This window comes from Panthera tigris, chromosome D3 (assembly GCF_018350195.1).
Source record: "Panthera tigris isolate Pti1 chromosome D3, P.tigris_Pti1_mat1.1, whole genome shotgun sequence".
In the NCBI taxonomy this organism is placed as follows: domain Eukaryota; kingdom Metazoa; phylum Chordata; class Mammalia; order Carnivora; family Felidae; genus Panthera; species Panthera tigris.
In genome coordinates, this window is record NC_056671.1 from 5,439,702 (window position 1) to 5,467,657 (window position 27,956).

The window sequence follows — 27,956 nt, forward strand, 5'->3', positions numbered from 1 at the left end:
GGGGAGGAAGGGAGCGTGTGGGTCTCTGGAGGGAGAGGGAACAGCTCGTGCAAAGGCCCTGAGGCAGTGTGGGACGGGCCTCTGGGTTTGCAGGAGGCCGTGTGAGATCTGGGTGGGCTTCTCTCCTTAGTTCCTGAGCCTTTGCGCTCCCCCGCCCCCTCCCCCAGGAGGCAGGAGGGCTAAGCAGGCTGGTGGGTTGCCTGCTTCCTGGGCCGGGCCCTGGGCCCCCAGCAGCGGGTCTCCTCTTGCAGGCGGGGAGGTACGGGCCACACTCAGTCCCCCCAGAGTGAGGAGCCCCGCCAGGTTTGGGTGTCTTTGAAGTTGAAGGAAGGCAGTCTGGCTGGGGGTGGTTTCTCTTCCTCCTCCTCCTCCTCCTCCTCCTCCTCTGCCCCTTGGTCCTCCATCAATCTGCCTCCCTGGCCTAATGGGGAGCCTTCCTCCCATGGCTGAGTTATCTGCTTGTCATGCCGTGGCCCACCCGAGGACGATAAAAGGGCTTTTTGTCTGCAAGCACTTAGCTTCCTCCTCTGGGGCGATCCATCACGTCTGAGGAAGGAGCGAGGCAGACGGATGGGGGAGGGGGCAGAGGGGGTCCCAGGAGCCCCTGGCGGGACCCAAGTGGCTCCTTAGCCCAGAGACAAGGCCCGTCTGGGGACAGGCAGGGGCGGCTGGGAGGGGGGGTCACCGGGGGTGGGCACGGGGGCAGGGCGGATGTATAGACGCAGGGGCCCCTGATGGCAGCTTGAAGGCCTGTCTGGGACCTCACCTGGGGGGGTGTGGGGGCGCCAGAGCCGGGCGTGGGGGAGCAGGCGTTTCTGAGAAAGAACCGCGGAGCACAGGTCGCAGGGGAGACGTGTGAAGGCCAAGGGGGACCGGCGTCCAGGGCGATAATGTAACAGCAGCAGCAGCAGCGAACGCTCGCGACCCTCACGTTGCCCGACGCCCCCTTCTCAGCGCCTCGTGGAATTATCTCATTTAATCCTTGGAGCGACCCCACGAGGTGGGGATTAATGTCGCCCTGTTCTGTAGGTGAGGAAACCGAGGCACAGGGAGGGGACGTGATGGCACCAGGAGGGCAGGCGGCAGGGGGACGATTTGAGCTCAGGCCGCCCGGCCCTGGAATCTTGGTGCCGGAGGAGATGGGGCCCCTGAGCCAGACGGAGGTCTCGACCTGTGTGGCGGGGGGCGGGGGGGTCTCCTGGCATCGCAGGCGGGCAGGCGGGCTCTGCCTGTGCCTCGGGCCTCTCCTGTGTGGTGCACAGGTGCGGGGTGAGGGGTCGGGGAAGGGTGGAGGCTGCGAGTGGACGGGGACTGGGGCGGCCAGGCTTTCTGCTACCCTGGGGAGAGCAGATGGGGACCAGCCAACCTGCAGGCAGACAGGTGCCCGGGTGGGTATGTCGGGGGGGGTGCGGGGAGGGGGGAAGACTCGTGGGCCTTGGCCCTGCAGAGTCGCCCCCCTCTGCACTCCATCTGGGCCACCTGGGCAGTGGGTCCGCTGCCTTTGTCCCCGCTTGGGCGGCGCTCGGGTCCCTCCGCGGGGCGGAGGAGGTGAGCGCCCGGGGGGGTTCTCAGCCCTGGGGAAGCTGTCCCTCCCCGTCCTTTCCTTCCTCCCCCCTCCTCCCCCTGACCCCGCTGCCCCCCTCCCCCGTCTCCTTCCCCTCTTTACTGCCTGCCCTCCTCCCTATAACCCCCTTCCCGCAGCCCCCCTCCTTCTCCCCACAGGCCACCCTCAAATGACAGCAATTAATGGTGCCTCTGATGGCAGGCTGGGAGGACGGGGCTGACAGTTGAGCATGTCTGCCTGCGGCTGGCCCTCTAATCGGGCCCGGGGGACGCCCCTTCCTGCCATGGCTCCCAGGTGCTGCCTGCCCGCTCCATCACTCACAGGGAAGCAGGAGCCGCCCTGGGCAGGTGGGCCCATGTGAGCCGGCGCAGAAGCTGTCCCCTGGTCCCTGTCATCCCTTTTCTCTTTCCTAAGCGGGGGGGGGGGGGCTCAGGCTGACCCTTGTCCTACCTCAGTTAGTGTACGTGTGATGGCCAGGCCACCGAGGTGTCCTTCTCCACCGGGATACCCTCTCCCCTGGCCACCTCCTGTCCCCAAATGACCTCCCAGGTCCTGTCCTGCCCTCAGGGCCAGCCCCTCGCCGCAGGGCCCCCCCCCCTTTTGTGTCTGCCCTCCTGGGTGGAGTCAGGGAGCCTTGTCCTGTTCTGGACACCAGCCTGGAGCCCCGGCAGCCGGGAGCTGCCAGTGATGGGGGTCGCTGCCCGGGCCGGGAGTCTTGTCTGGTGGGGGTCTCGTGTGTCTTGGGTGGGTGGGTGGGCGGGGACCAGAATCCTGGCCAGTCCTGGCCACGCCGGGCATGGTGCTTGCCCGCTCATCATTTTGCAGCGGCAATAATGAGGCCCCTGCTGTATGCCACGGCCCGCAGCTGGTGCTTTTCGCCTCGGTTCATTTTCTTCTACAATAACTCTCCGAGGAGAGTGCTATTTATAACCCTGCTTTTGTAGACGGGGAGCCTGACAGGCAGAGAGGCAAAGTGATTTGCCCTAAATGACCCAGCAAGGAAGGGATAAATCTGGGATGCAACCCTGACCTTCCTTGTCCAAGGCTCATACATCAGGGGCTTGGGAGAACTGGGGAGGACAGTGCAGGAAACGGCAGACCTGACCCGGAAGCGGGGAAGCACTCCCCGGGCACCCGAGTGGGGTTAGTGGTGCCGACACGTATGCATACGTTTTCCTTCGCGGTGAACAAAAATCAGCCTTCTTGAGACGTGATTCACCTATAGCAAGACTTACCCATTTTGAGAGTTCCGTTCTATGGGTTTGGGCAATTGAAACCACTCACGTAACGACGAGGACAATCTAGATACGGAGTGTCTCCATCTACTCCAAAAGAACGCCCCTCTCCCCCACCGGACGCACCCACTGATCTGCCACCACGAAATTCTAGAATCTTCTAGGTTTTCGTAACAAAATTACGCAGAATGCGTTTTTGTGTGTTTGGCCTCTTTGTGCATGTTTTTGGCAGGTGTTCGTGTCTTGGGATGTATCAGCAACCGCTTTTTAATCGCCGAGTGATATTCCACGTATGAATGTGCCACACAGTTCATTTATCCATCCTCGAGTCTGGGGCATGTAGGTCGTTGGCAGTTTGGGGCTTTTAGATACAAAGCTAGAAAGTCTGTGCCTCTTCCTGCTTTTTCTTGCCTCGTTGCAGCGGCTGAGACCCAGGGGTGTGCTGGGCATCAGCAGTTGGGCTTTGGGGGTTAGCTAGCTGTGGGTGTTGTTCTTAACACTCCCATTTTACAGATGAGGAAGCTGAGGCTCGAAGAGGTCAGGTGACTTCTCTTCCTTGAAGCTGGAAAGTGCCAGCTGATGGTCTTTGCTGGTCCAGAGGGTCGTGCCAGGAATTGGTGGCCGGGCAGGGCCACAACCCCCCCCCCCCCACCAGCCCCCAGGGCTTCCTCTGCTGGAGAGGGGGGGCTTGGTGAGCGTATCACTCCTTCCGGGTCAAGTTCTGTCTGTCGGCACTGCTGAGTGAATGTCAGGCCTGGCGCGAGCCCGTCGTCTTGGGCAAAGTCACGCAGGCCTTCTCGGGAGCTATTTTTGGGGCAAGGCAGGAGCCTGACATACGGAAGCCCAGGAATGGAGGTGGGGACAAAGAGGGGAGCCTTCTCCTCCTCCTCCCTCGCCTGAGGGGTGTTAGCCAAGATGACTTTTCGGGGAAGGAGGCCCGTAAATTAAATAAGCAATCCCGTAAATAAATAAGTAATGAAGTTAGTGGGGTGCCTAATTACATCAAATTTATAATTATGGATGGATGCCTGCCCGATAATTGTACTTGTTTTTAATCTTTGGCTCCGACGTGCGTCTCCTTCCATCTGACGGTAATCCCTGCCCCAGCTGGAGGCAGGGGGGAGGCTCTGCCTTGCAGGGGCTCCCACTGAGCCTGGTGATGGGGCCCCCCTGGCGCCCAGGATCCAGGCCGGCTCGTCTGCCTCCCGCAGTCGGGTTTAATAACCTATGCAGGTTTTGAAACTGTTGTAACTGACAGTAATAACAGCAGAGTTTATAATCGTAATTGTGTTGCACTTTATAGGTCATAATTTCATCTTCCCAAATCCCCTGGAGAGCAGAGATTATTATTGTCCCCACTTTACAGATGAGGAAACTGAGGAACAGAGAGGTTAGGCGGCCTGCCTGAGGTCACACAGCCAGTGAGATTCGAACCCAGGCTGTCTGCCCCGGCGCCCACATCCTTCCCGTTCTCCTGCCTCAGCCTCCCGGTCGTCCTGCGTGGGACTTAGGCCAGTCCGTCCCGGGCTGAGCCCTGTGTTAAGGCTTTGTGCGTTTACTGATGTCTCCTCGGCACGTCCCTTCGAGGGAGATGTTAATTTAGGGTGGCTCAAGACCTCGAGAGGCTCGCATGCTGAAAGGATTATGGCCTGCCTTCCGCGATCGCTATAAATCCGAACAGAAACCATTTTTCTGAGCCATACGATAAAATTGTGTTTCGCTTAGAGACCAAGCAAGCCCCTTGCTGACATTAAAATAGCTTCTTCTTTCTAGATCTTCTGTTTCCCTTCTGGCGGCTTTGGTGTCCTGGCGCTCTGGGCGCTCCCCGTCCTGCCTGTGGGACTGTGTTGATGACCGTGAGACCCATTTTCCAGATGAGGAGACCGAGGTTCCGGGGGGTGGCCGGACTCGAGTGGGGTCACTCGTGGGGACGTTCTAACCTGCTTTTCCCGCCTGGTTCGGGGAACGGAGACCACCGGAGGGGGGCTGCCACCCTCCGTGCGTGCCCCAGGCGAGCCCGGCCAGCCATCTGTCTGGCGGGAAGAGGGGAGCGGCTGTGCCCACCTCATTTTGGGGACGGGGAGGCTGGGGCTGGCTGGGGAGCGGTGCTGTTCTCACGTGCCGCCCGTGCGGGCCCGAGACCCCCAGCCACAGTCGACACCCGTTCTTTCACGCTGCGCCCTGTGTCTTGGGACATCTGACCTTCGGTGCCCTTGAGATGCCCGGCCTCTCCGGAGGAATCGACCCGCAGACTGCAGGGCGGGAGCGCCCTTCACTTCCGGGGGTGGGCTCGCGCAGCCAGACAGGGCCTGCGTTTCAGGCAGAGGCTCCGGCGTGGGGCACGCATTCCCCGCTGCTGACTTCGAGGCCGTGGGGTTTGGGTGCTCTCCCTGCCCCTCGCTGCCGCCTGGGACGCAGAGGAATCGAGGACAGACTCACGGGAGGCATTGCGCGTCTTCACGGTGCTCCTGGGTGTTAGAGCAATCTGGGAGGGCTGCCTGGAAGACGTGGAACAAGCGCATGAGAAACTTAGCTCGTAGGAATCAGTACGAGTCAAGCATTCCAAACAGGGCCTGGCACAGAGCAGGTACCGTATTTAGGGCCGAAGCTGACATTTCCTGACCACTGGCTTTGCCTTAGTGAGTTTGCCATTATCACCATCGTTGACATTGATTCCCTTAAAAAAATTGTCACTTTTTCAAGTGACAGAGAGAGTGTGCGCGGGGGTGGGGCAGAGAGGGAAAGACGGAGAGAGAGGATCCCCAGCAGGCTCCGCGCTCAGTGTGGAGCCCAACGCGGGGCTCGATCTCCCCACTGCGCGATCGCGACCTGAGCCGAAATCGGGAGTCGGACGCGTAACCGACTGAGCCGCCCAGGCGCCCCGACACGGACTTCACTTCGAGTGATTCCCGAGCATTCGTCCCATGCCAGGCTGTGATCGGAGTGTGCCGGATACGCTGACTCATCTATGCCTGTGGCGGCCCTGGGATAGGACTGTCGTTATCAGCTCTGTTTTGTGGGGGGGGGGGCTGGGGCACGGAGAAGGTAAGTGACCTGCCCAAGGTCATGCGGCGGGCAGCTGGCAGAACTGGGATTCGAACCCGGGCAGATGGACTCCACGCACCTGCTGTCAACGTGGGGCTTGTGCAGGCGTCACCTGCAGCCATCCCCGAGCCCGCAGTCGGGCTGGACCTCTTGGCAAGGCTGGGCCGGCCACGGGCCAGGCTCCCCCAGCCACGTAGGGCTCTCAGGCATGCGGCAGCTGCTGTGGGCCGGGCGGGGCTGGTCGGGACACGAGGGGTCTGCTTTATGCCTCCCTGCAGCCAGCCTGGTGTCCCCACGGCCTCCTGGGGCAGGGTGGGGAGATACGTATCAGCAAACGTCACAAACGTCACACCGGGCCCCTGCCTTGTGGGATCCCGTGGGCTGAGGGGAGACGGGCGGTGCACAAAGGAAACATGGTGTTGCAAGGCGGGGGTATGCTGACTGTGGAATAATGCAGGGCTGGGGAGGGTGGGACAGCTCTGGTTTTGGGGGGGGGGCTCACTTTAGGTAAAGGAATCAAGGGTGGTCTTTAAGGAGGTGGCATTAGAGCCGAAACGTAGACAACGAGAAGGAACCAGACGTGTGAAAAGAAGAGGGATGGGTGTTCTAGGTAGGGGGAATGTAGCTGGGAATGTCTGGGTGGCTTGTGCAAAGGCCCTGAGGCCGTGATGTTTCAAGAAGGCTGAGGAGGCCTGCACGGCTGGAACAGAGCCAGGGGCACCAGAACAGTTCTCTGGATCTGAGGCTGTTCTACAGACCGTGGGGGTGGGGTGCTTTTCACATTTAAGGCAGAAATCAAGTTTAATGGCTTTTGTGTCTCCCTTTTTGTTCTTTTGCTCATCGGTTAATTTATATTTACTGGGCACATGGAATGTTCTGGACCTTTGTAGGGCACTGGGATCAAAACGATGGGAAGGTCAGGCATCGTCCATGCCTTTGAGGAGTTTAGTGTCCGGAGGGAGGGTGTCCGTTAGACAGGTGGCACCGAGGGTAGTAAAGGTCAGGTGGAGGTCAGGTTATCCCTGGGGTTTAACGAGGTCTGAACGTGTCTGTGATCAGGACAGGCCTTCTTGGACAAGGGTCAATGGAGAGGAGACCTGAAGGTAATTCATTAGGGCTCCTGAGTCGTGGTGGAGCCACACTCTGGCTGGTTTGGGCCACAGGGAGAGTTGATGGGTACTCATAATGGCAAAGCGCAGGGTATGACAAGTTCAGGCATGGCTGGATCCAGCGCCTCAAACCATGCTCGGCAGGTGGACTCTGTCTCCGTTTCTGCTTCCTTCTGCGTGGGCCTTGTTTACAGGCAGGTTTATGGCACCAGCACAGCCAGCCAAGGGGAAGGAGTCACCCGAAGCCCCCAGAGCGTCCCTCCTTTCTCTTGCTCATTATCCTTGCCACGTGAGACCTTCGACACTCGTTCGGTTATTTTCAACAGCATCGGGGAGGTGGTCGAGGTGGGGGCGAGGGGCGCCCCAAACTCAGATAGGGTCAAAGAAGGGCAAGAGGCAACAGGGAGGGGTGGGGATTGTGGCTAACGGGCACGCCGGACATTCTGGTTGTTCCCCTCAGAGAAGCTAGAAATCTGGATTTTATCAGCAGTGTCCTAATTTTTTAAAAAACATCGTGTGTGCCAGAAAGAGCTTCCCTGTTGGCCACAGCTGGCCGTCGTCATCTCGTGGCCTGTGTTCTCAGCGATGACTTTTATCTCAAAGTATTTTGCCCTCTGTGATCTGGGCGGAATATCCCGTGGAATGTAACAGAAGGTCCCGGGGCTTGGGAAGTCACGTTTAACGCCTCTGGAGATCCCATTTCCAACAGTCGGGGCCCAAGGCCACGGCAGTCTCCCCTGGAGCCCTCCGGTGGAGTTGCCGTGTTCGGAGAGACGGAAATCCTAGCGGTTAGTGACCTAGACTCGGGCACTGCATTCCCCGTGTCTTAGGCTTTGCCACTTACTTGTAGCTTCGCGCCCTGGGGCAGGTCACTTCCCCCCTGTCCCTGGGTTTCCCCGGCCGTAACGGGTCAGTGGTTTGCCCTAGGACTGCTGTGAGACGTAAAGGAGCACCCTGAAGCCTGTTCGCCCAACGCCTGGCATGCCGGGAGCGTGTGTCCTCCTGGGCTGGTATTATCTGTCCTTCCCAGTTTGGGTCCTGCGATCCAGCTGGCGGTGGCCGGGAGCATTCCTGGACACCTCCTCCTTCCTCTGCCGCCCGGGGCGTGGGCTCCCGGGGCCCCAGCGCAGGCGGCCATCTGCCTCCTGCCTCCTGCCCCTGCCCCAGCCGTCCCTGCCAGTTGCCCTGTGCCCTCTGCTGCGGGATGATGGCACTACGTTCGGACGTGAGTCTCGAGTGAGCACTTAGCCCTGCCCACCGCCAGCTCCCAGCCGCTGCGGGTAGAGGGGTGGCCGCACACAGGAAAATCAAATCAAATCAAATGAAGTAAAAACAGCACTCGGGAGAAGAGCCGTAGAGGACAGTTTGGTGCTTGTGGCCGACGTGGCTTCTGCGCTTGGCTGAAGGGATGGGCAAAGGAGGGTCCGGGCCTGTTGTGGCCCGTCAAGGAGGTCCCTTTCCTGCCAGCCTCCTGTGAGTGACTGATAGGTACCTGTCACAGGGAAGGGGGGTCACGGTTGCTCGCGGTCTGTTTTTAGGCCGGGAGAGGGCTGGCCGCGGGGTCCCCGTGGGGACGGTTTCCTCGAGATGCCCACGTGCCCGTCCCCACGGCTTCCAGCCTGATTGTCTGGACTGAGTGCAGAAAGGGGAGCAGAGGCCCAGCCTGGTACTAAGCACTTGATGCTGAATTGAGTCTTGATGATGTAGGGGGTTGCGTTGTGTCCATTTGGAACCCGTGACCGTGACCTCGTCTGGCCAGAGGGTCTTGGCAGATGCAATCGAGGTAAGCATCTTGGGGCGCCGGGGTGGTTCGGTCGGTGAAGCCTCCGACTCTTGATATCGGCTCAGGTCGTGATCTCATGGTTTGTGGGATTGAGCCCTGCGATGGGCTCCGTGCCGATGGGGCGGAGCCTGCTTGGGAATTCGTGCTCTCCCTCTCTCTGTGCGCCCCCACCCCCATCAAAGTAAATAAATTGTAAAAAAAATTAAAAGAAAAATTAAGCATCCGTAGATGAGATCGTCCTAGATTAGGATGATGACCAAAGTTCCGGGTATAAGAGAAGACGCACAGAGAAGAAGGCCGAGTGTGGATGAGCAGAGACCATAGGCCGGGGACCGCCTGGGGCCACCGGAAGCCGGACGAGGCAAGGTAGCATCCTCCCTGGAGCCTTCAGCGGGGACGAATCGCTGCTGACACCTTGATTTCTGGCTGCCAGGCTCCAGAGCCGAGAGAGAAGAAATTGCTTTTGCTCTGAGAGTCCTCTCCCTGGTTTGGAGTAATTTGGTTCGGCGGCCCTGGGAAAGCGACTTTTATTTTCATCCCTCCTGACATTTAAAGACCTGTTTGTGGCCTTCAAGGCCTTGCACAGTCTGTCCCCTTTGACACAGCTGACCGCCACCGCCACGCTGGCCTCCTGGCCCCAGGGCCTTTGCCCTGGCTGTTTCCTCTGCCTGGCACACTGTTTCCTGAGACGCTTCCACATCCGACTTTCTTCTCCAGCCAGCCCACTGTCGAAGTGCCACATCAGACACCAGCCCGTCCACGGCAGCTGCCGTTAACTTGAATCGTATCGTGTCTTTATCTGCCGGTGACTCCTGACCTCTTCCCGTGTCAGCCCCACGAGGGCGGGGATCCTTGTCTTCATCCCTGCTGTGTCCCCAGTGACCACTGCAGACAGTAGGGGCTTAATAAATGTTTGTTGGATGGGGGACGGCCCCAGGCCCGGGGTCAGGGACTCTTGACGCTCAAAGTTAGTAAACTGGGCCGGAATGGCGGTCGTTCAACCAAGCCATCTTTTTTGATTTAGTTTGAACCGAGGCAACAGTCACAGCCTGTGAAATTAACCGCTTTAAAGTGCACAGTTCGTTAGTTTTTCATTCACAAGCAATGCCTTACAACCCACACCTCCGTCTAGTTCTAAAATATTTTCATCTCCCCGAAGGAGACCCAGAACCCCTTAGCAGTCACCCCCTCTGTCCCCTCCCCGCAGCCCTTGGCGACCACCTGCTCTCCGTCTCTGCGGATCTGTCTGTTCTGGAAATTTCCTCTCAATGGAATCCCACAATGTGTGACCTTTTGCGCCTGGCCTCGCGCACTCAGCGTCATGTTTCCGAGGCTCATCGGTGGTGGAGCAGGGTGGCGGTGCCTCGTTCCTTTTTTAGGGCCGCGTCGTATCGCGCTGTGTGGATGATCGTTGACGAAACCGTCTTGTAAGTGGCTGTTCAGATGAGGGACCGAGGCCGCCCGGGGAGGCGTAGTCACTTACCGCCTGGGTCTTGGGGCGCTGGGGTGTGGGATAGCAGAGGGAGGTGGAAACAGGCTCCCGTTGCTAGCTCATGCTCTTTCTTTCTCTTTCCCCAACCCTGCCCCAATGGGGAGGGAGTGGGTGGGGGTCCCTTTCACTGGGGCTGGACCCCGTGGTTCTCTGAGCCCCCCAAAGGGTGTGGTTTCTCTTGACCCTGAGAGAGGCAGCAGGCAGAGTGCCCCCATTTCACAGCTGAGCACGCTGATGCCTGCAGAAGCAGGGGCCTTGCCTCAGGCTGAGGGCCCCTCCTGCCTGCACTCGGGGGCCCCTCTGGCTCCCGACCCATGCCTCCGTGGTCTCCACCAAAGCGTGACCCCGTAAAGCCTTCATTGATCTTTCCCGATGTACAGACTTTGCCCGGCAGACGAGTTCCCGGAGATGGTCTCGGCAGGAGGCTTGGAGGACGAGGCGTTCCTTTGCGGGGTAGTTGACCTCATGCTGCCCTATTCTGAACTCCTAGAAGGAGCCCCATGTCCCCCTTGCTGGTTTTTGATGATTTTCCGCGTTCGTGAAGTCACTCAACAAACCGTCCGCGGCCCAGCTTCTTGGGGGTGGGGGAGTGGGGACATACAAGAAGTGACCGTGGGGGGTGCCTCGGTGGCTCAGTCAGTTAAGCAGCTGACTTCGGCTCAGGTCATGAGGTCGCGGTTCGCGGGTTCGAGCCCCGCGTCGGGCTCTGTGCGGACAGCTCGGAGCCTGGAGCCTGCTTCGGATTCTGTGTCTCCCTCTCTCTCTCTTCCTCCCCTGCTCGCTCTCTGTCTCTCTCTGTCTCTCAAAAATAAATAAACGTTAAAAAAAGAAAGAAAGAAAGAAAGAAAGAAGTGACCGTGGAATGACACAGCCCAGCGCTGAACCTGCCCCAAGCATGAATAGCTCTGGTGGGGGTGTGGATAAGTCCCTCCTGGTTCCAGGCCAGCTTCTGCGAAGGTCTGGACGCAGGTCTGTGTCCAAAACAAACAGAAAAGAACAAAAGGCACCCTGAGTCCTGCCTTTGCCGCTTCAGACTCTGCTTCCTGGCCCCGCTTTGTTGGGGCTGGTTTCTCCCGTTCCTGAGTCTTGTGGTCGGACTGTTGGAGTGAGAAGAGCCAGTAGGCAGGCGACGGCACCCGGATCTGGGGGCTAAAAGTGCGGCTTGGTGCCGCCTGCTTTTCTCTGGGGCTCAGTTTCCCCATCTGTAAGGCTTCCCCGCCGGGGCTTTCGGGACAGGTCCCGGCAGCTTCGGAAACACTCTTCGGGGTGTTTTCTTGGGAAAGGCAGGAGGGTGAGTTGACAAAAGTCAACAACATATGGCCTCTGTGGGGCCTCCTCCCTGGTCTCCTGGCAGCCGCTCTGGTCCCCAGCCTGGTCCAGTGGCCACGGACCTTCGTCGCCTGCAAATCTCATCTGCCCCAGACCCTCTTGTGGCTCCTTGTACCACGTGGCAGGGTGAATGTGGGCCGGGCTCGGCCTCGTTCCAGCTGTGTGATCTGGGGCAAGCTGCTTAACCTCTCTGGGCTCCTTTCCTCCTCTGTATTTTGGGGTTCCAAAGCACACCTGCCTTTTATCGTGCCCCTGTGGGGACAGACGGGTTCACAGGTGAAGCGTATTTTCACGGCGCTGGGCGCATGGCATGATGAGTACTAGCATTTTCTTGCCGCGATTACTCTCGGGAGCCTTTCCAGTCTTGGGAATGGAGTGACTTGCCCGGAGTCTTTGTGACCCACTTCCTCTTCCACTCCTGTTACCCCCTGACCTCGTCTTCTGACTCTGCCTCGCTCCACACAAGCCTTCTCTCTGCCTCTGCAACGCATCGAACGTGGTCCGGCCTCCAGTCCGTGCCCCCTGCCCTGCATCCCCGGGGGACCCCTTGTCGTCACTCGGGATGCCGGAGTCCCGGTTGCTGGGGGCAGGGGCGTGAATCTGGAGACCCCGGGGTGGGGGTGGGGGGGGATCCTGCGGCTCGGAGCACTGTGGGAAGCAGAGCTGAGCCTGCCCCTGCTGCAGATGGGAAGTTGACATCCAGAGGAGCTCAGACTTGTCTCTGACTCACGCTGCCGGTTGCAGCCAAGGGTCAGAGCCCTGGCTGACCACCAGAGCATCCACTTGGGCGTGTGCGTGTGTGTGCGTGTGTGTGCGTGTGTGTGCGTGTGTGTGCGTGCGGTTGGCTGTCTTTTCTCACCCTCCAGGGTGGTCACCGAGATGCCCCTCGTTGGGAATACCAACGCGAGGGGGTCATGTTTGCTTTTCCTGAGATTACACGCAGGGCAGAGCCTGCCCCGCGGCCACCGTGTCACCCCCGGGGGCCCGGGGAGGAGGAGGCGGCCGGTCGGGCTGGGAGGAAGCGGGTTAAAGTAGGAGAATTCGGGCCTGGAGCTCGCTTTCGCCGCCGAGAAGGGAATAGTGAAGAGGTTTTTCTACCGAGCTATAAAAAGGCCTCCCGGCGTTTCAGCTCCTGAGTGTCGGCTGGAAGCCCGCCAGGGTTACCATGGCGATGAGGAATTATTACTTACTGCCAAGGCTGGGAGAAAAAGCTCGTACTTTTGGCTTGCAAACAAGAGGAGTGGACCTTATGTAATTCTCTGTGTTTATAGGCCCGGAGCGGCGGGAGGCGAGGAGGGACGGCGGAGGCCCGACACCGAGTTTTGGCCCCGGCCCGGGGGTCGGGCGGTGGGGCCTCTGGTGGGCCTGGGGGGGGGCGGGGTGGCGGCGGGCCAGGGGGGGCCGGGGTGGGGGGCCGGGCCTGGCCTTGGGGCCTCCCCAGCCCCGGGGGGGGGGGCGCGCCCGTAGTCTCGCGGGAAGGCGGGCGGCCGCTCCCCGTGTCAGTCCTGGAGGCAGGATGGCTTTGATGTTGGACGCGGTGTATCTTCTGGAAGCCAGCAGAACAGTCTGTGTGTGTGGACTCCACTGACCCACTTGCTGGCACATTTTACTTCTTTCTTTTCCTTTTCCTTTTCTTTTCCTTTTTTTTTTTTTTTTTTCCGTGGGAGAGTTACTTCAAGTTGTGTTTGGAGCTGACGTGAGTGAAAGGCTGGTCATGTGCTCGGGTAAGAGAAGTTTCTGGGCTTGGCGGTGGGTGGGCAGGGAGACGCGGTGCGGCCGGGTCACGGCGGAGGAAGGGTGGGCGGGCGAAGAGCGGGAGCCGTCGTCTGGGGGGCCGCGGGGCTCGCCGGATGGAACTCGGTCGCGCCCCGGCCGTGGTGGCCCGGGGGTGGCGCTCCGGAGGACGAAGAGCCGGCGGTCACAGTGGTCGGGAGTCGCTCTGGGCCGAGAGGCGGGCGGTGGGACGGGAAGGGCTTCTGGCCGCTGTGTGTCCGAGGGGGTGAACGCGCGCGTGTGTGTGTGTGTGTGTGTGTGTGTGTGTGTGTGTGTGTGTGTGCGTGGTGGGGGCCCGGCCGCTCTTGCGGAGCAGGGGTGCACGCGTCCTTGGGGGAGAGCGGCAGAGCCTGGGGCTCGGTTGCTCCCGGTGCTGTGGCTGCTGGGGCTGGGGAGCGGGGGGCTCGGGATCTGGGGGGGGGCTCCCCCGCGGGCAGGGGACAGGGGAGGGGAGCCAGGTGCAGGCAGCGCTGCGGCTGTCCCGGCGCCCGGCTCCCACCGCGGTGGCGCTTGGCCGGGTGCCCACGTCTGGTTTGAAATCAGCGCCACCGGCCCAGGCTTGCCCAGGGACCTGGCAGCGAGGAGCCGGCATAAACACTGGAAAGTTGGAAGGGCTTCCTGAGCTCACAAGGAGCCTTCAGTTGCAGGCACAGGGGATGAGGGAGCGATTTGTCCTGAGGTCTGGGTGAGCCAGGGCTGTCGGGAGGCAGCGGCACGTCTCGTCGGGGGCCGGAGCTGAGGCCGGGGTGGGCTGGCTTCCCAGACGGCATCGCTCGTCTTGCCACTGACTCGACGTTGACTCCCGGTTCTTCCTCTCTTAACGCCGGGTGGCCTTGCCTCACCTGTGCGAGCCTCCGTTTCCTTGTCTGTAAAATGGGGTGGTCGAGGGGGTCGTACGGGCATTGGGCTGAGCTGAGGGAGAGCTGTGGCCTCCTGGTTTCTTCGGGGGGGGGGGGCCAGGCCGCCAGGGTTCACGTCCCTGTTGAACACATCCTGGCTGTGAGGCTCGGTTTTCTCATGGCAAATGGACGCTGCGTCTGTCTCTACCCCAGAAGTGGTCGTGTGTGGCTTACGGGGGGGGGGGGGTGGCTAATAAGTGGTCCCTGGGCCACACCCCCGTGGAAGCTGTGACAGTGTGCAGGTTGTTGAACCTCCGTTGTCTTGTCCATACGGTGTGAGTGCCTTGCGGGGTGGGGGGGGGGGGCTGGGAAAAAGCCAGGACCGGCCTGCACAGGGCCCCTGTGGGCTGGAGTCGGGGGTGGGGGGGGCTCCGTTAGCCTAGACCGTAAACTTGGATTTAAGTTAGTTCCACCTGGTCTCCACCGATTTTTCTCTTCTTCCTTGTCGAGAACGCTTCTGTTTTGTAGACTTGGAAACTACGGTCCTCAGCCCTAGGCTCTGCTTGCATTTGGGCCTGGGCTGGGGTCCCCGGGGCTGTCCCAGCGCGTTCCGCCCCGTCCCGCCCCAAGTGTGGGCCGAGCACCCCAACTGCCCCGTGTGGCCTGCGGGTTGGGCGGGCAGGACTGGCTCTCCCGCCCAGGGTGGCAGTCATCCTGTGTGTGTAAGTGACACCGGATGCTGGGCCGGTGGCTGGCTCGGGGCCTCTCCTCCCGGGCCAGCAGGAGCCGGCGGGGAGTTCCCCGGGTGTCCAGGCCAGCTGCCCGCCGTCCGGTTGTCCTCAGGCCTCTCCTGGGGACCTCAGCCAAGGCCCCGGTAGCAGGGGGCCCCACCCATGTCCCCTTGCTGCCCCCAAGCCCTCTGCACCTACTTGGGTCCGCTGCAGCCGCCCTGCCCTGAGGGTCTCAGACACTTGACCCCCCTCCCACTTGCCCTGAGGTGCACGTGCATGGAGCTAAACACACACTCACGTGCACCCAGATGAGTGTGTGTAGAACCCGTGAGGTCTGAATAGTCCGTTTCCTGGTGATGCTGCTGGTCTCGAACGGCCGTTCTGTCGGGGCGACACCACTGGGGGAGGCTGGCTGAAGGGTGCACGGGGTCGCGCTGCATCGTTTCTTATGGCTGCGCACGAACCTACAGTGATCTAAAGAGATAAGCAACCCAGGCTGTCCTGGGTTCGAATCCAGCCCTGCCTGTCGGCAGCTCTGTGAATTAGGGCAAGGGGCGTAGCCCCTCCAGGCCTCAGTTTCCTCGTAGCGTTTGGTGCTTCGGAGGGCTTGAGTGACGGTGAGGCGAGCTGATGTGCGCCGGGTGCCTAGAAAGGTGCCAGCAGCACGTGCTGTCGCGATGTGATCATCCCTGACGGGGTCGCCCCGTGCTAGCTTGTTCCGTGCCCGGATCAGCCGTGGGATGGGAGGCCGCTGTGTGATCCCCACTTCTCAGATGAGGAAACTGAGGCTCAGGCCAGGGGACCCACCCAAGGGCACAGAGTTCGTAAGGGCTGGAGCTGGGACTCACCCCGGCCAGAGCCCGGCTGTGGAGGTTCTTTGACTGAGTGGCCCCAGGGATGTTCCTTGCCCTCTCTGAGCCCTGATCCCCTCCTCCTTCTCTCCTCACCTGCAGGCTGGGCTTGGAGGTTGGGATAGGGGATGGTGGCTGGGCTCATGAACCGTGGAAGCCAGAGAGCCCTGACCTCTGGGTCCTTCTCTCACTTCCTGGGCCCTCCCGGAGCCCGCCCCCTCTCAGCCACCTCTGAGGCCTGTGGGTCACTCCTGTGACAGCCAAACTCACTTCCTCTCTGAGTAACGCTCTCCTCCTTGCTCTGTCCTCCGGCAGCATGGTTTCCTTTCTTGCTGTTCCCTGCGGTAGGTGCTGGTTTCTCTTGGACCCCTTCCCACCTCCCGCAGTGGTGAGAGGGCCTTCGGGGTGTAGCCCGCCCACCCTAGAGGGATGGGGTTATCCCCAGCTGGTGCTGAAGCATGAGAAATGCGTTGCTGCTCAGCCAAAGCTAATCCAAGGCTAGACGCGTCTCCAGAGGTGCCTGAGGGGGGGCTTGGAGGTTTTTTGTCTCCCTCACAGCTGACTGGTGACTTGGGCCTTCGGGCGCCCCGGGAGTGCCAGGGAGGGCTTGCTCTTCTGCCTAAGGATTCGGAGGGGTCCCGACCATCCCGGGCTGGGGACCAGGGGGCACCGGCAGGGCCTGGACCGAGAGGGGCATCCACGGTCACATCAAGCGATGGAGGCGGTGTCTGGGGCTCGGGGGCACCAGTCATGGCTTCTTAGGGCCTCAGCTTCTGGGCTTTGCCGGGCAGAGCCTGGAGGCCAGGGAGCGGGGCTGAGTAGGGGGCCTTACGGTCTCATGAGCCTCTTGGCTGTTTCTTGGAAGCTCCAATCATGCTCCTGCCTCTGGACCTTTGTATTTCCTGTACCCTCACCCTTCAGAGTGCGGCCCCGACCTCCCCAAAGTCACTGCCATCGCTTCGTACCGTCATCACTTGGGATTTGTTGTATATCCATCGCCGTGTCCCCCCCGCCCCCCACCGACCCCTTCACCCAGGATCTGTTCAGCTTGGTCACTACTGTGTCCCCAGCACTGGGCACATCTTAGGTGCTCAGCAGACACTCGTGCCTGACTCAGTGTCCCCCATAGGCTGTGGATGTGGGCCCGTCCCCTGGCGGTGAATGAGGCCTTTCTGGGGATGGATGGATACGCTTCAACTGTGTCTCCGGGTACGTCCCCCCCCCCCCCCCCACCCAGGGCTCTGGCTAGGGAGACTCAGGCCCAGGGGCTGGAATTCACTTGAGTTCACCTCCCTTCACCCCTGGAGTTCTGTATCTGGGGGTTGAGAATGCCTTTTGGGGATTCATGGGAAACTAGGGGCCTTTGAAAAGCAGTTCTGGTGTTTGTGTTCAAGAGGGCTCCGCAGGAACACATCGGGCATCTCCAGAAGGTCTGGACCTCCTAGGTCAGAGAGGTGGAGGTCGTGAGCCAGGAAAGTGGGGGGCCTGATGGCATTGGGGTGCAGGGGAGGGGTGTTGACGGCATCAGTTTCAAGTCCTGACGGCTGATGGGGCAGGGCGACCATTGAGCACACTTTGTGGAGTCCTTCTAACGATCCTCTGAGGCACAGAGAGGGTAAGCACCTTGCCCAAAGACACACAGCTGCAGGCACACAGTATTAACTGGTAAATGGCATTTCATATGCAGCCGTGGGAAGGGGCCCCCTCCCTCCTCTTCGAGATGTGAGGCCCGGAGATGCCCAACGTCTTCTGGAAGGCCTGGAGTTGGTTTCTCAGTGTGGCTCACAAGCTACAAGACTAGAGGAGCCGCCCCCCCCACCCCCCTTCCTCCTAGTCGGGTATTTGCATGACAATGAGCCCTTTGTCCCTGGGTCCAGCCTCCTTCCCAGGCTAATAACATAATTCTCGGCCTATGATGTCATAATGGGCCCTTTCTGCTGGGGCTGGAGGCTGGGTGGGCAGCTGTGTGGGCTGGGCCCCGCCGGTAATAAATAGAGTCGTGATTATGGGGGGGAGGGTGGCGGACGCGCTCTCCTTGCAGGACCTTGTGACATCCTTCGGGAGTGGGATTTGCTTCCATTTGACACAGAAGCAAACACATTGCGTTTGTTCGGCTCCCCGGCTGAACCACTGTGCGCCTCGCCTTGGCCTGTGAAATGGGGGTGAGTCATCCGTGGCTGGCCCTCTCTCGGAGGCGTAGGTGTGAGAGTCCCTTGCTTCCTGTAAACGTGAGGGAGGCCCTTGTGCCCAGCGGCCCCGTGGCAGGACCGCTCAGAGAAAGTGGGCCCGAACCCCGGGCCCGGGGCCCGGCAGGGAGTGAGCTCGCCATCATCGGTGGGCAACGTCAGGAAAGGCCGGGGCCTGCGCAGTGGACTGAATGGCAGCCCCTGCCCCCCCCAAAAAAGAGATTTGCACGCGTTCATGCCCGTCTCCTCTAAATGGGACCTGCTTCAGAAAAAGGGTCTTTGCAGACGTGTCTTGAGATGAGGTCATTTGGATTCCCCGAGCGAGCCCTGTGTCGGGGACCAGTGTCCTTGTGAGGGACGGAAGAGAGAGCACAGACGATGGCTGTGTGAAGACAGGCAGAGACCGCAGTGATGTGGCCAGAAGCTGGAGGAGGCCGGAGGGATCCTCCCCGGGCGCCTTCGGAGGGAGCGTGGCCTGCCCACACCTTGATGTTGGACACCAGGCCTCCGGAGCGGGGAGAGAATAAATTTCCGTTGTTGTAAGCCACTTGGATTGTGGTCCTTTGTTACAGCAGCCCTAGAAGCTCGTAGGGCCAGGGACCCCCACCCTTCCGCGTCCCCGGCCGAGGGGCCAGGACCTCGTGAGGTCTCCTCCCTGTCGGAGGGGTCCGGAACCCGCCTCCCTCGCCCAGAACCCAAATCACAGATCCCGGAACCTGCCTGTTGCCTGCTGCCAGCCGTCCTTCCCGCTCAGGCGTCTCTGCTAAGGAGGACGTGACCCAGGAGGCCGGAGGCTCCCCGGATTCCGTGCTGGGCCCTCCCCCCCCAAGCCCCGAACGCTCATTCCCCACATGCTTGGCCACTCACCCAGCACCTGGGTCGCAGTCATCCCCCTCCCCCGCAAGCTGCCTTATTTGCCGGGTGCCCTTGACAGGGGGAGACCCCGAGGCCCAGAGCGGGCACGCTGCGGCCCCTTGGTGGTGACGGCCTCCGGAGTCCCAGCCACGGCTGATGGATGGGCCGGCCTCGCAGCTTCCAGGAGGAAGGGATCAGGGCCCCGGGCCACAGTGAGAGCGGTGGGGGAACAGGCGGTATAAACGTGGATCAGTTCTTGGGGCGTGCTGGCCTGCTGTAGGCGACACCCCAGGATCTGACTGTAAGTCGACCCCTCCTCGGCCTCAGTTTCTCCATTCCCAAAGTGGCCTTCGAGCTTCGGCTCAGAGTCTGCAGGGATGCTGTCAGGGGGCTCATGGATTCAGCAAGCACTTATGGAGGGCATGCGGCGTGCCCTGAGCTGGGACTCCGGGGTGGACACAGCAGGTGTGGATCCTGCCTTCACGGTCCTTACCTTTGGGGCTGTGGGGAGGTGGGAAATAAGCAGCGGGGACCCTGGGAATGAGGAGTCCGGGTCCCGATGAGGGACGTAGCAGAGCCAGGGGGCTGGGGTGGGGTTGAAGATGCTGCTCCCTTTTCCTTCCGGGACCCCGGGGTGGTGCTTTGCGGCTGGCCCGGGGGGCCGGCCGGGTTCACATGGAGATGGCCACGGCCCATCTGTAGCGACTTGTGGTTGCCTCCGGCTGGCAGGACTTGGCCTGGACCCGTGAGCGGTGATGTTGGGTACAAGGCCTGTGAGGCCCCAGCCGCAGCCTGATCAGGGAGAGGCAGAGGTGTCCCCCAGCCTGAGCTGGGAGGCTGGGGACACTGGCAGTGGATTCCCAGGACGTAATGGATAAGAGGTGGGTGCTGGAGAGGGCTAGCCTGGCAGGCAAGTCACTTAAGCTCTCTGTGCCTCGGTCTTGCTTCCAGGGATATGGCGACGATGAAATAAACTGATGAGCGTGAGCACCGTGTTAGCAGTTAGCCATGGTGATGAGTGCACGGTGCTCACCTTGGGTCTGTTATCATGACTGCTCAGGACCTGGGATCTGGAGGTGGAGTTGGCTCATCTTTCCATGGTCCTGTTCCTGCCCGTGGCACACCGAAGAGCCCTCTTTGCCCCCAGAGCCTCAGTCTCCCCATCTGCGAAATGGGAGCTGTAACCAACTTGTGGCTACATGGAGGTCGGAGAGAAAAGAGGATGGTGGGAGAAGTCAGCGCCCGTGGGGTCAGGGCTGATGAGGGGTCAGGGTCTCTACCTGCTCCTGGTTTGAGCCTTGGCCACCCTCCAGGCCGGGAAACAGGCTCCAGCAGGGGTGGGGTCCAAGGTGTGTCTGTGGGTGCAGCCTGCAAGTCCTCCTGGCTTCGGACAATGCCCCTGTCTGAAAGAGGGGCCACGGCAGCTCTCCACCTCGGGATATTCCTCCAGAAGCCAAGGCCAGAGGCCAGAGGACGTTGTGGGTGGGGGCGTGCCTGCTGCTGGGGAGTGACCCAGATCTGAGTCAGCTAGGAAGGGGCAGCCTCTGTCCGCAAAGTGGCTGCCTGCCGGATCCCCTGTTAGGGCCACTGATAGCTCAGGCTTGGCCAGGAGACTGTTTCTTCAGGGTGAGAGACCGCATAGGCCTATCTCAGGCTCCTGTCCGGCCCCTTCCTCCTAGGCTGAATTTGTCCGGGGCTCCCATCTAATTCCTCTTGCTACCTTCTGGCCGGCTTGGGAGATCTCCCTACCTGTACAGGTGAGGGGACCAGAGACTGCAGATCTGATTCCAGGGAGAATCATGGCTTCGAGCTGGGGTTTTCAGGGGGTCGCTGTCTTAGGTGTGTTGGTTGCAACTGGCAGACTCTCTGCTCCTCCTGCATTTAGCACAAAAGGATATCAGGGTGAGCTTCAGGCATGGTTGGATCCAGGGGCTCAGGTGACAAGGGGCTCCCCGTGTCTGATCCCTGGTAGCCTAAGACTAACGATCACAACTTAGCCCAGTGGAAGGTAAGCCTTGTCCCCACTGTTAGAACAGAAATCGTGGGAGTGAACTTTACGGGCTCAGCTTGAGAGTTAAGCCCTTCCCCAAACCAGTGATGGCGGCTGTGGTTCTGGTGGTGGCCCTGGTGGTGCTCCTGAGACTGTGCTCATTGGCCAGACCCGGGAGGCAGAGTCAGCCTCCCTCAGAGCCCAGAATCGAGGGGTCGTAGCCCCAAGGACATAGGGTACAGTTTGCAAGCAGCGGGTGCTGGGTGGGCAAAGACAACAGCTGCTGGCCACGGCCGGCTCACTCCATGGGTTGGACATGAGCCAGCTCGGGGTCCCTGCCCAGCCCCCCTTTCACGGCCAGTGTGTGTCCTTTGGGGAGGGGGTAGGTGTTATTTAAGACTCACTGGGTAAGTGGGCCCAGCCCCTCCCACTCCCTGTTTTAATTAGGGGCCTCTCAGGTCCCCCTCCAAGCCATGTGGGAGGACATTCCTGCCTGTCACCGGCCTCCCCGCTCCCCAAGCTCCCCTGGGCTTTGCTGGGCCCTCTCTTGTGGTTTCCAGCTGACCACATGTCAGAAGCCACAGGTCACATCCTGGCAGCCCACGGGCTGTATTTGGATGTCAGACTGATTTATTGGGTTGGGTTTATGGTCCATGTTTTTGAAATAAAAACTGTAAATTGAGGGATGTCTCAAAGTCAGACTTTCTTTGCCCGAAAGAATTGGATGCTGTGATCCCCTGGGCCCCGTTCTCCAGGGGCCAGGATGCCCGGCTGGGGTTGAGCAGCGGCCACCCCCTGACACAGGCAGCCCCCACCTGCCCCTCTCCTCCGTGAGACTCCGGCCTGGCGTGGTATCCTCAGCCCTCCTGGCTGTTTCCCCCTCCCTATTTCCGGCCTGGGACCTCTCCCCCCACCGGAGCCTGGTTAATCTTGCTCCCTCCGCGGACTGGTGATCGGATCCCAGAAGCGTGCTCCCGCTCCGGGCCCTGAGGCCTGTGTGCTCGCTCGTCTGCGGGCTCCTGGCTGCAGGGCCCGGAGGGCCTTTTGGGTTCTTGATCCTTGACACGCACTGATCAGCGAAAGCCCTCGGGGAAATCGCAGGGGCTGCTGTGATCCATTGGAGCCTTGGAGGGAGCTGGTCGAAATGGGCCCTTCCCCCGCCGCCTGGCACCTGGGTGGCATTGGTGGAAGGTGGGGAGGGGGGATGATGCGAGGGGGGAGCTGCTGGGGTGGGGGGGGTGGGGGGGGGGTGGGCTCCCAGCCCCCGGCGCCGCTGCTGGCGAAGCTATTCTTAGCAGCGGGAACATTTGTCCTCCTTCACACGTGGTGGAGGACGTCCCCCAGAGATCTGCCCCGAAATACTCAGGACGACCCCATAAATTCCTCAGAAAGCCGTCCTGGGGGGCCCAGCGTGCGTGGAGGCGGGACGGGAGGAGGCGTTTCCGGCAGCTGCGCGGCTGCGGACACGTTTGCCAGATGTTGCGCAGGGAAGTTTGTGGGAACCCGGAGTCTGCCGCGCGCGCCCCCCCTCGCCGCGGCCCCCTCCACCCTCCGGGTCCTGGTGAGTGATGGGCGGAGCCGGCAGACGGTCAGCCCCTCCCTGTGTCCCCGTGGCTTTCGGGGGGCCTTTCAGCCCTCTCCTGACGCTGCCTGGGTTGGGGGCGACGTGGGCTACAGGCAACGAGGCCTTGACTGTGGTCCCCCTCAGTGCCTGGCCGCGAGGGGCTGCTGCCCTGGGCCGGGACCCCTGGCAGGGCCTTGGGCGGCACCGGCTCTTCCACGGGGCCCCCAGGGCAGCGGAAGCCACCACAGAGGATACCAGCCCAGCTTGGTTGCCTTGGCTAGCAACCAGGGAGGCCTCCCTGGAGGAGGTGTGCGCTTTGCTTCTGTTTTGTTTTTGTTATTACTTAATTTTTAAGTTGTGGTAAAATACACAACACAAAAACGTTCAGGTCTCGGGCATTTTTAAAGGGGCCATTACTCCCCATACTCCTTCCTCCAGGCCCTAGCCATCACCCCTCTACTCTCTGTCCCTAGGAGATGACTAGGCCGGTCGCCTCCTGTAAGCGCAATCGTACAGCGTTTTTGCCCTTTTGTGTGTCTGGCTCACTCCATTCAGCAGAATGTCCAGAGCGGTGATCTGTGGTCCATTGACTCCTTGGTTGTTGGTTCGTTGCCGTCCAGGCAGCGATGTGGACGGATCCGGGACCCCGAGCCCCGCAGCCTTTGCAGTCCCGGCGTCCTGGATCCGTCTGTGGTCGCCCCGCCCTCCGTGTGGACGAGCGCTCACTGCGAGCGGGCACCACGCTGAGCCCCGACACGGCTCGCCGAGTCAGGTCCCTGCTTCCCACTCTGTAGTCCGCTCTGTTCCAAGCCCCCGGGGCAGAGGGTCGAGCGCTTTGCCCAGTCGCACAGCTGGTGCCAGCGTCCCCCCCGCCCAGACACCAGCTTCTTCTCTGGTTTCCCCCTCTTCCCCCTCTGCAGAAAAAATTGCTGTTTGGAAGGCCAGATGGAAAACATGTCCCTCCCGGGGCGCTCAGAACCTAATGAGGAAGAGCCAGGAAAAATCCAGCGTAATGTTTGTGAAATACCCAAGAGGGAGGGCGCGTCTCGAGGCAAGGGTTCTCGTAGGGGACCCTGTGACCTGGCGTGCGGGAGGGTTTGTCATGACTGTGGCTTCTCTCTCTCTCTCTCTCTTCCTTTTAAAATTAAGAGGGGGAGGGGGAAGGGAGTCCAGGAGGAAGCGATTTGGAGCAGATCTGGCTATGGCAGGGGAGCAGGGCTAGGCGGCCGAGCTGGCCACAGCCCAGTGGACACGAATGTACCAACTAAATCCGAGACCGAAACGGGCCTCCTCGGTGGCACTCTTCTGCTCACTTCGGAGGGTGTGTGGGGCTGGACCAGGGTGCCTTCTGGCTGCATGACCTTGGGTGAGTGAGTTCACCTCTCTGAGCCTCGGTTTCCTGATCTGTTGAATGGGGCAGTCATGTTCGGTGAGGGAAATCGGGTGCCCGAAGAATGCCACCGGTAGAACCACAGACTCTCAGGCGGGTCTGAGGACCCTGGGAGGGCACCAGGCAGCATCTGGGGGCGGTGGAAATTCTAGCCGAGGCTGGGGATCCCTTTTAGGGGAGGTGCGAGCTGGCGCAGGTTGCCTGGGGTGTGTTCGGTACCAGGCTTCTGGTTTTCCCTGGAAGGTTGGCGCGGGCTGTGGCCAGTCCAGGGCTCTCTGTCCTTGGACCTGGTCCCCCGTGTGGACCGGCGGCAGCTTTTGTCCCCACGACCCTCGCTGTTGTTCCCCTGAAGCGTCAGAAGTGGGCTCAGCTCAGGCCACTGCCCATCTCACCGGATGCCTGGACCCCATGCTCATCCCCCCTCGAGAAGCTCTCTGTCTGCTCTGTGTTTGGGCGCGGGTCCCCCCAGTCCTGCATACCCTCCTAACTAGGGCCTTGCTCTGCCATTTGGTCAGTTCACTTCACCCAGCCTCGATTTGCTCATCTGCAGCATGGGGATCGTAACAGTACCTGCCCGGTGACTAATATTGCCATCGTCATTATGGCAAACTCGTCCCCACCCTGTGTTTCTAGTAGCCGAGAGTACTTGAGCCATAGCCCTCATTTTGGGGACTCTTCTGTGGGTGTTGAGCTTTTGAGAGATCTCTTCTCGATGAGTCTTTGCACCTGTCCCTCCCTGTTCTGATTCTGGAGTTGGAGACTGGAGGCGGTTTTCCCCAGGGTCCTCTGTGCCCAGCAGGCTGGTACTTGGGGGGCAGTTGTGCAGGCTTGGGGATTCTGGGGGGGGTGGTGCTCGTGTGTGTCTCCCACAGTGGCTGGCGGGGAGCCTGATGTGGGCGTATTTGTGGAATAAAGGCACGCTGGGCTCTGTGGACAGTGGCACAGTTAAATTGATGTCCATCTGGGGCGCCTGGGTGGCCCAGACAGTTAAGCGTCCGACTTCGGCTCAGGTCATGATCTCACGGTCTGTGAGTTCGAGGCCCGCGTCGGGTTCTGTGCTGACAGCTCGGAGGCTGGATCCTGCTTCGGGTTCTGTGTCTCCCTTGCTCTCTGCCCCTCCCCGACTCGCACTCTCTCTCTCAAAAATAAACACTAAAGAAAATAAAATTGATGTCCATCTGTTGATTTGTCTGTCCATCTGTCCGTCTGTCATTCCTCCATCCATGCTCCCCCCTCGCTCTCCCCTTCCTCCCTCCCTCCTTCTTCTACCCACCCACCCACTCCTCCTTCCCCCTCCATCCGTCTTCTGTTGAGTACCTGGGGTGAAGCGGTGCTTTCTGTGTTGGGACAGGCCTGTCGCTGGTTGGCAGGAGTTTTTGTCCAGCTGGTCCACTGCTGTGACCCCCTCCCGCCCCTCGCCCCCAGTGCCTCATTGGCCAGAATGAGGCAGAGACCCCGTTTGGGATGGGCTTGTCTTGGCTGGTCTCCGTTTAGGGGTGGGCGGGTGGCATTTCTGAGGGCAGTGCTCTGAGCTGAGCCGTACGTGACTTTGGGCCACTCAGGGGCGCTGCTCTTTGGGCAGAGCCATGAGCAGGCCGTGGTTGGGTCCCTGGCTCCTCCTTGGGGAGGAGAGGTCGTGTCAGGGGCAAGGAGGCCAGTTTTACTCCTGCTGGATAGGGACCTGTGTTCCAGGGGACCCTGAATGGTGGCTTTAATCGCGTTAGGATTCCAGGTGGGTTACTCCCCGACGGAGGGCACAGCTGAAGTCTCCAGGCTTGGTACAGGAGACCCCGAACATCACCCCTGCCCAGAGGGTGGCGCCTTCCTTTCTCGTTCAGAGTGAAAGCCTGTGTGACCTCACAGGGGCCTTGCTCACTCCACTCTTGCCATCCGGGCCCCTGGCCATTCCCTCCCCACCTCAGGGCCTTTGCACTGTCTGTTCCGTCTGCCTGGAGCAGCTTCCCTAGACATCCGCATGCTTCCTTTCTCCCCTCTCTCTCCTTCTCCATGCCCCGCCCCGCCGCCAGCCGTCCCCTGTCTACCCTCCTCATGCCTCCCGTTTTCCCGGCCAGAAACTAGAAACTCAAGGCGTAAACAGTCCGCTTCGTTCTAGCTGGGGTTTCTGCCACCTCTTAACGTCACATCCCAGAACAGCCTCGGTGCTCACGTCCCCCGTGCTGGCTTCCGGGGCTCCGTGCTCCCGGGGCCAGGCTGTTTCTGCTCAGTACGTATTTGTTGGATCCTCCTGTGTGCCAGGCTCCGGATTATGGCAGTGGGCCGAGCAAATATGCACCGAGCACCTACCGTATCGGGTTAAAGGCGCGTCTCCCCCCGTAATTCATGTCCACCTGGAAGCTGGGAACATGATCTTATTTGGAAAGCGGGTCTTGGCAGATGTGATTAGTTAAGATGAGGTCACAACTGGACGAGGGTGGGCCCTGAATCCAATGACTGGGGTCCTTCTCGGGGGAGGGCCAGCAGAGAGGCGGCCGAAAGCCAAGGGATGCCCGGGGCTACTCGCTGCTGGACGAGTCCAGAAGGATCCCCCCCACCCCGACCCGGAGCCTAGGGGGAGGAACGTGGCCCTGACCCACACTTTGATTTGGGACTTCCGGCTTCCAGAACAGTGAGAGAATGCATTTCTGTTGTTTTCAGCCCTTCCTTTTTTTTTTTTTTTTTTTTTAACATTTATTTATTTTTGAGAGACCGAGTGTGAGCCGGGGAGGGGCAGAGAGAGAGGGAGACCGAGAATTTGAAGCAGGCTCCAGGCTCCGAGGTGTCCGCACAGAGCCCGACGCGGGGCTCGAACCCACAGACCACGAGATCATGACCTGAGCCGAAGGCGGATGCTCAGCCGACCGAGCCCCCCCAGGCGCCCCTCCACCATCCTGTTTGTGGTGCATTGTTCACCCACGTTCCGGGAAGCTAGCGCACCTCTGCGTGCCAGGCCCTTGCAGGGGAATTGCCAGTGATCCAAACAAACATTTGTCCAGTAGCTGCTGAGCGGTCCCACGCCCTTCTAGAGGCTGAAGAGCCGTGGCGAGGAAGGCCACGGCGTTCCCAGTGCATCACTGTCTCTCCAGCCCGGACAGGCCGGCGGGGGCGGGGGTACGAGAGACCAGGTCCCCTGTGTGGGGCCTGTGGCTTCTCCGAGCACCTTGGAGGGTTTTGGAGGGTTCTGGCGAGCGCGCGTGTGGGTGCACGTGCTGGGGGCTTCTCTCGGGCTGACAGCTGAGTTTTCATTCTGAGGCTCCCCGACCTGCCACGGGTTCTGACGTCGGTGCCCACTAGTTACGGGAAAGTCTCAGGCATTGGGTGGCACAGACAGCTGGCCTTTCGTCTTCTCCCGAGCCTGGGCTCAGGTCGGAAGGCTCCCAGGCACCTTAAGGAGCACCCCGCACGTCCGTCCCCCGCCCGCTCTCGGAGCCGTCCCGGCCCCGACCTGCTGTAATCCGCCCTCCCTGGAGCCGAAGCGGGCCGCACGCGGCACGGAAAATCTATGGAATGTGCCTCAGTGGGGCCTCAGCGTCCTGCCTGGGGCCGGAGAGGAATGTGGGGGCAGGAGGGCTCTGGCCTCACCTGGCGTTACTGGCACCTGCCCGGACAGGTTCCCTTGTTGACCACCTGCTGTGTGCCAGGCGCACCGGTAGGCTTGTGGGATGCAGCAGGGGCAAGGCAGACAAAACCCACAGCGGTGAGCTTCCTCCTGCAGATTTGGACGGAAGGCCACGCGGTGGATGGAACACGGGCTGTGAGGTCAGGATTGTGGGAAGCTGCCCCGTGGGGCCCGCGGGGCTCTCTGGTGGGCCGCTGCCTCTGGGGCAGGTGCAGTAGAGGGCCACCCTGGGGCCCCTGTGCTGTTTGTGGGTGGTCCCCACCGTGGACCATTTGTGCCGGGCCCCGTGCAGGACTGGAGTTCTTGGCCCTCCTCTGCCTGGCTCGGCGGCCCTAGTGCCCTGGTTTGTGGCTTGGACGCGCGAGGCCCGGGCTGGGGCTTTGGGGCTCGGAAGTATCCCACGCTACCTGGCTCAGCCATTTCTTAGCCCCGCTTGAGGGCCGTCTCGTCTCCTCGGAGCCCTGCCCTTGCTGAGTTTGCCTCATTGAGCGCCTGCTGTTTACCAGGCATGATGGCATTGCTTCCCAAGCATGCCGTCCTGCTGGCAGGCTGGTGGCGCAGGAATTCTGGACGTGTACCCGAGGAAACTGAGGCTCAGAGGTGT

At 60.9% G+C, this 27,956-nt stretch overlaps 1 protein-coding gene across 15 annotated transcripts in view; it reads left to right on the forward strand.

Annotated features, from left to right (window-relative positions):
* The window catches only part of NCOR2 (nuclear receptor corepressor 2), a 181,336-nt gene that overhangs the window by 2,465 nt on the left and 150,915 nt on the right, over nt 1–27,956 (forward strand). The window contains exon 1 of one of the 15 annotated variants that reach the window (XM_042962538.1): nt 13,090–13,281. The exons of the other annotated variants lie outside the window; for them this stretch is intronic. The gene's annotated coding sequence lies outside the window, so the exon portion shown is untranslated. Of the gene's footprint in view, nt 1–13,089; nt 13,282–27,956 lie in introns of those variants that run through there. 15 annotated transcript variants of the gene reach the window in all.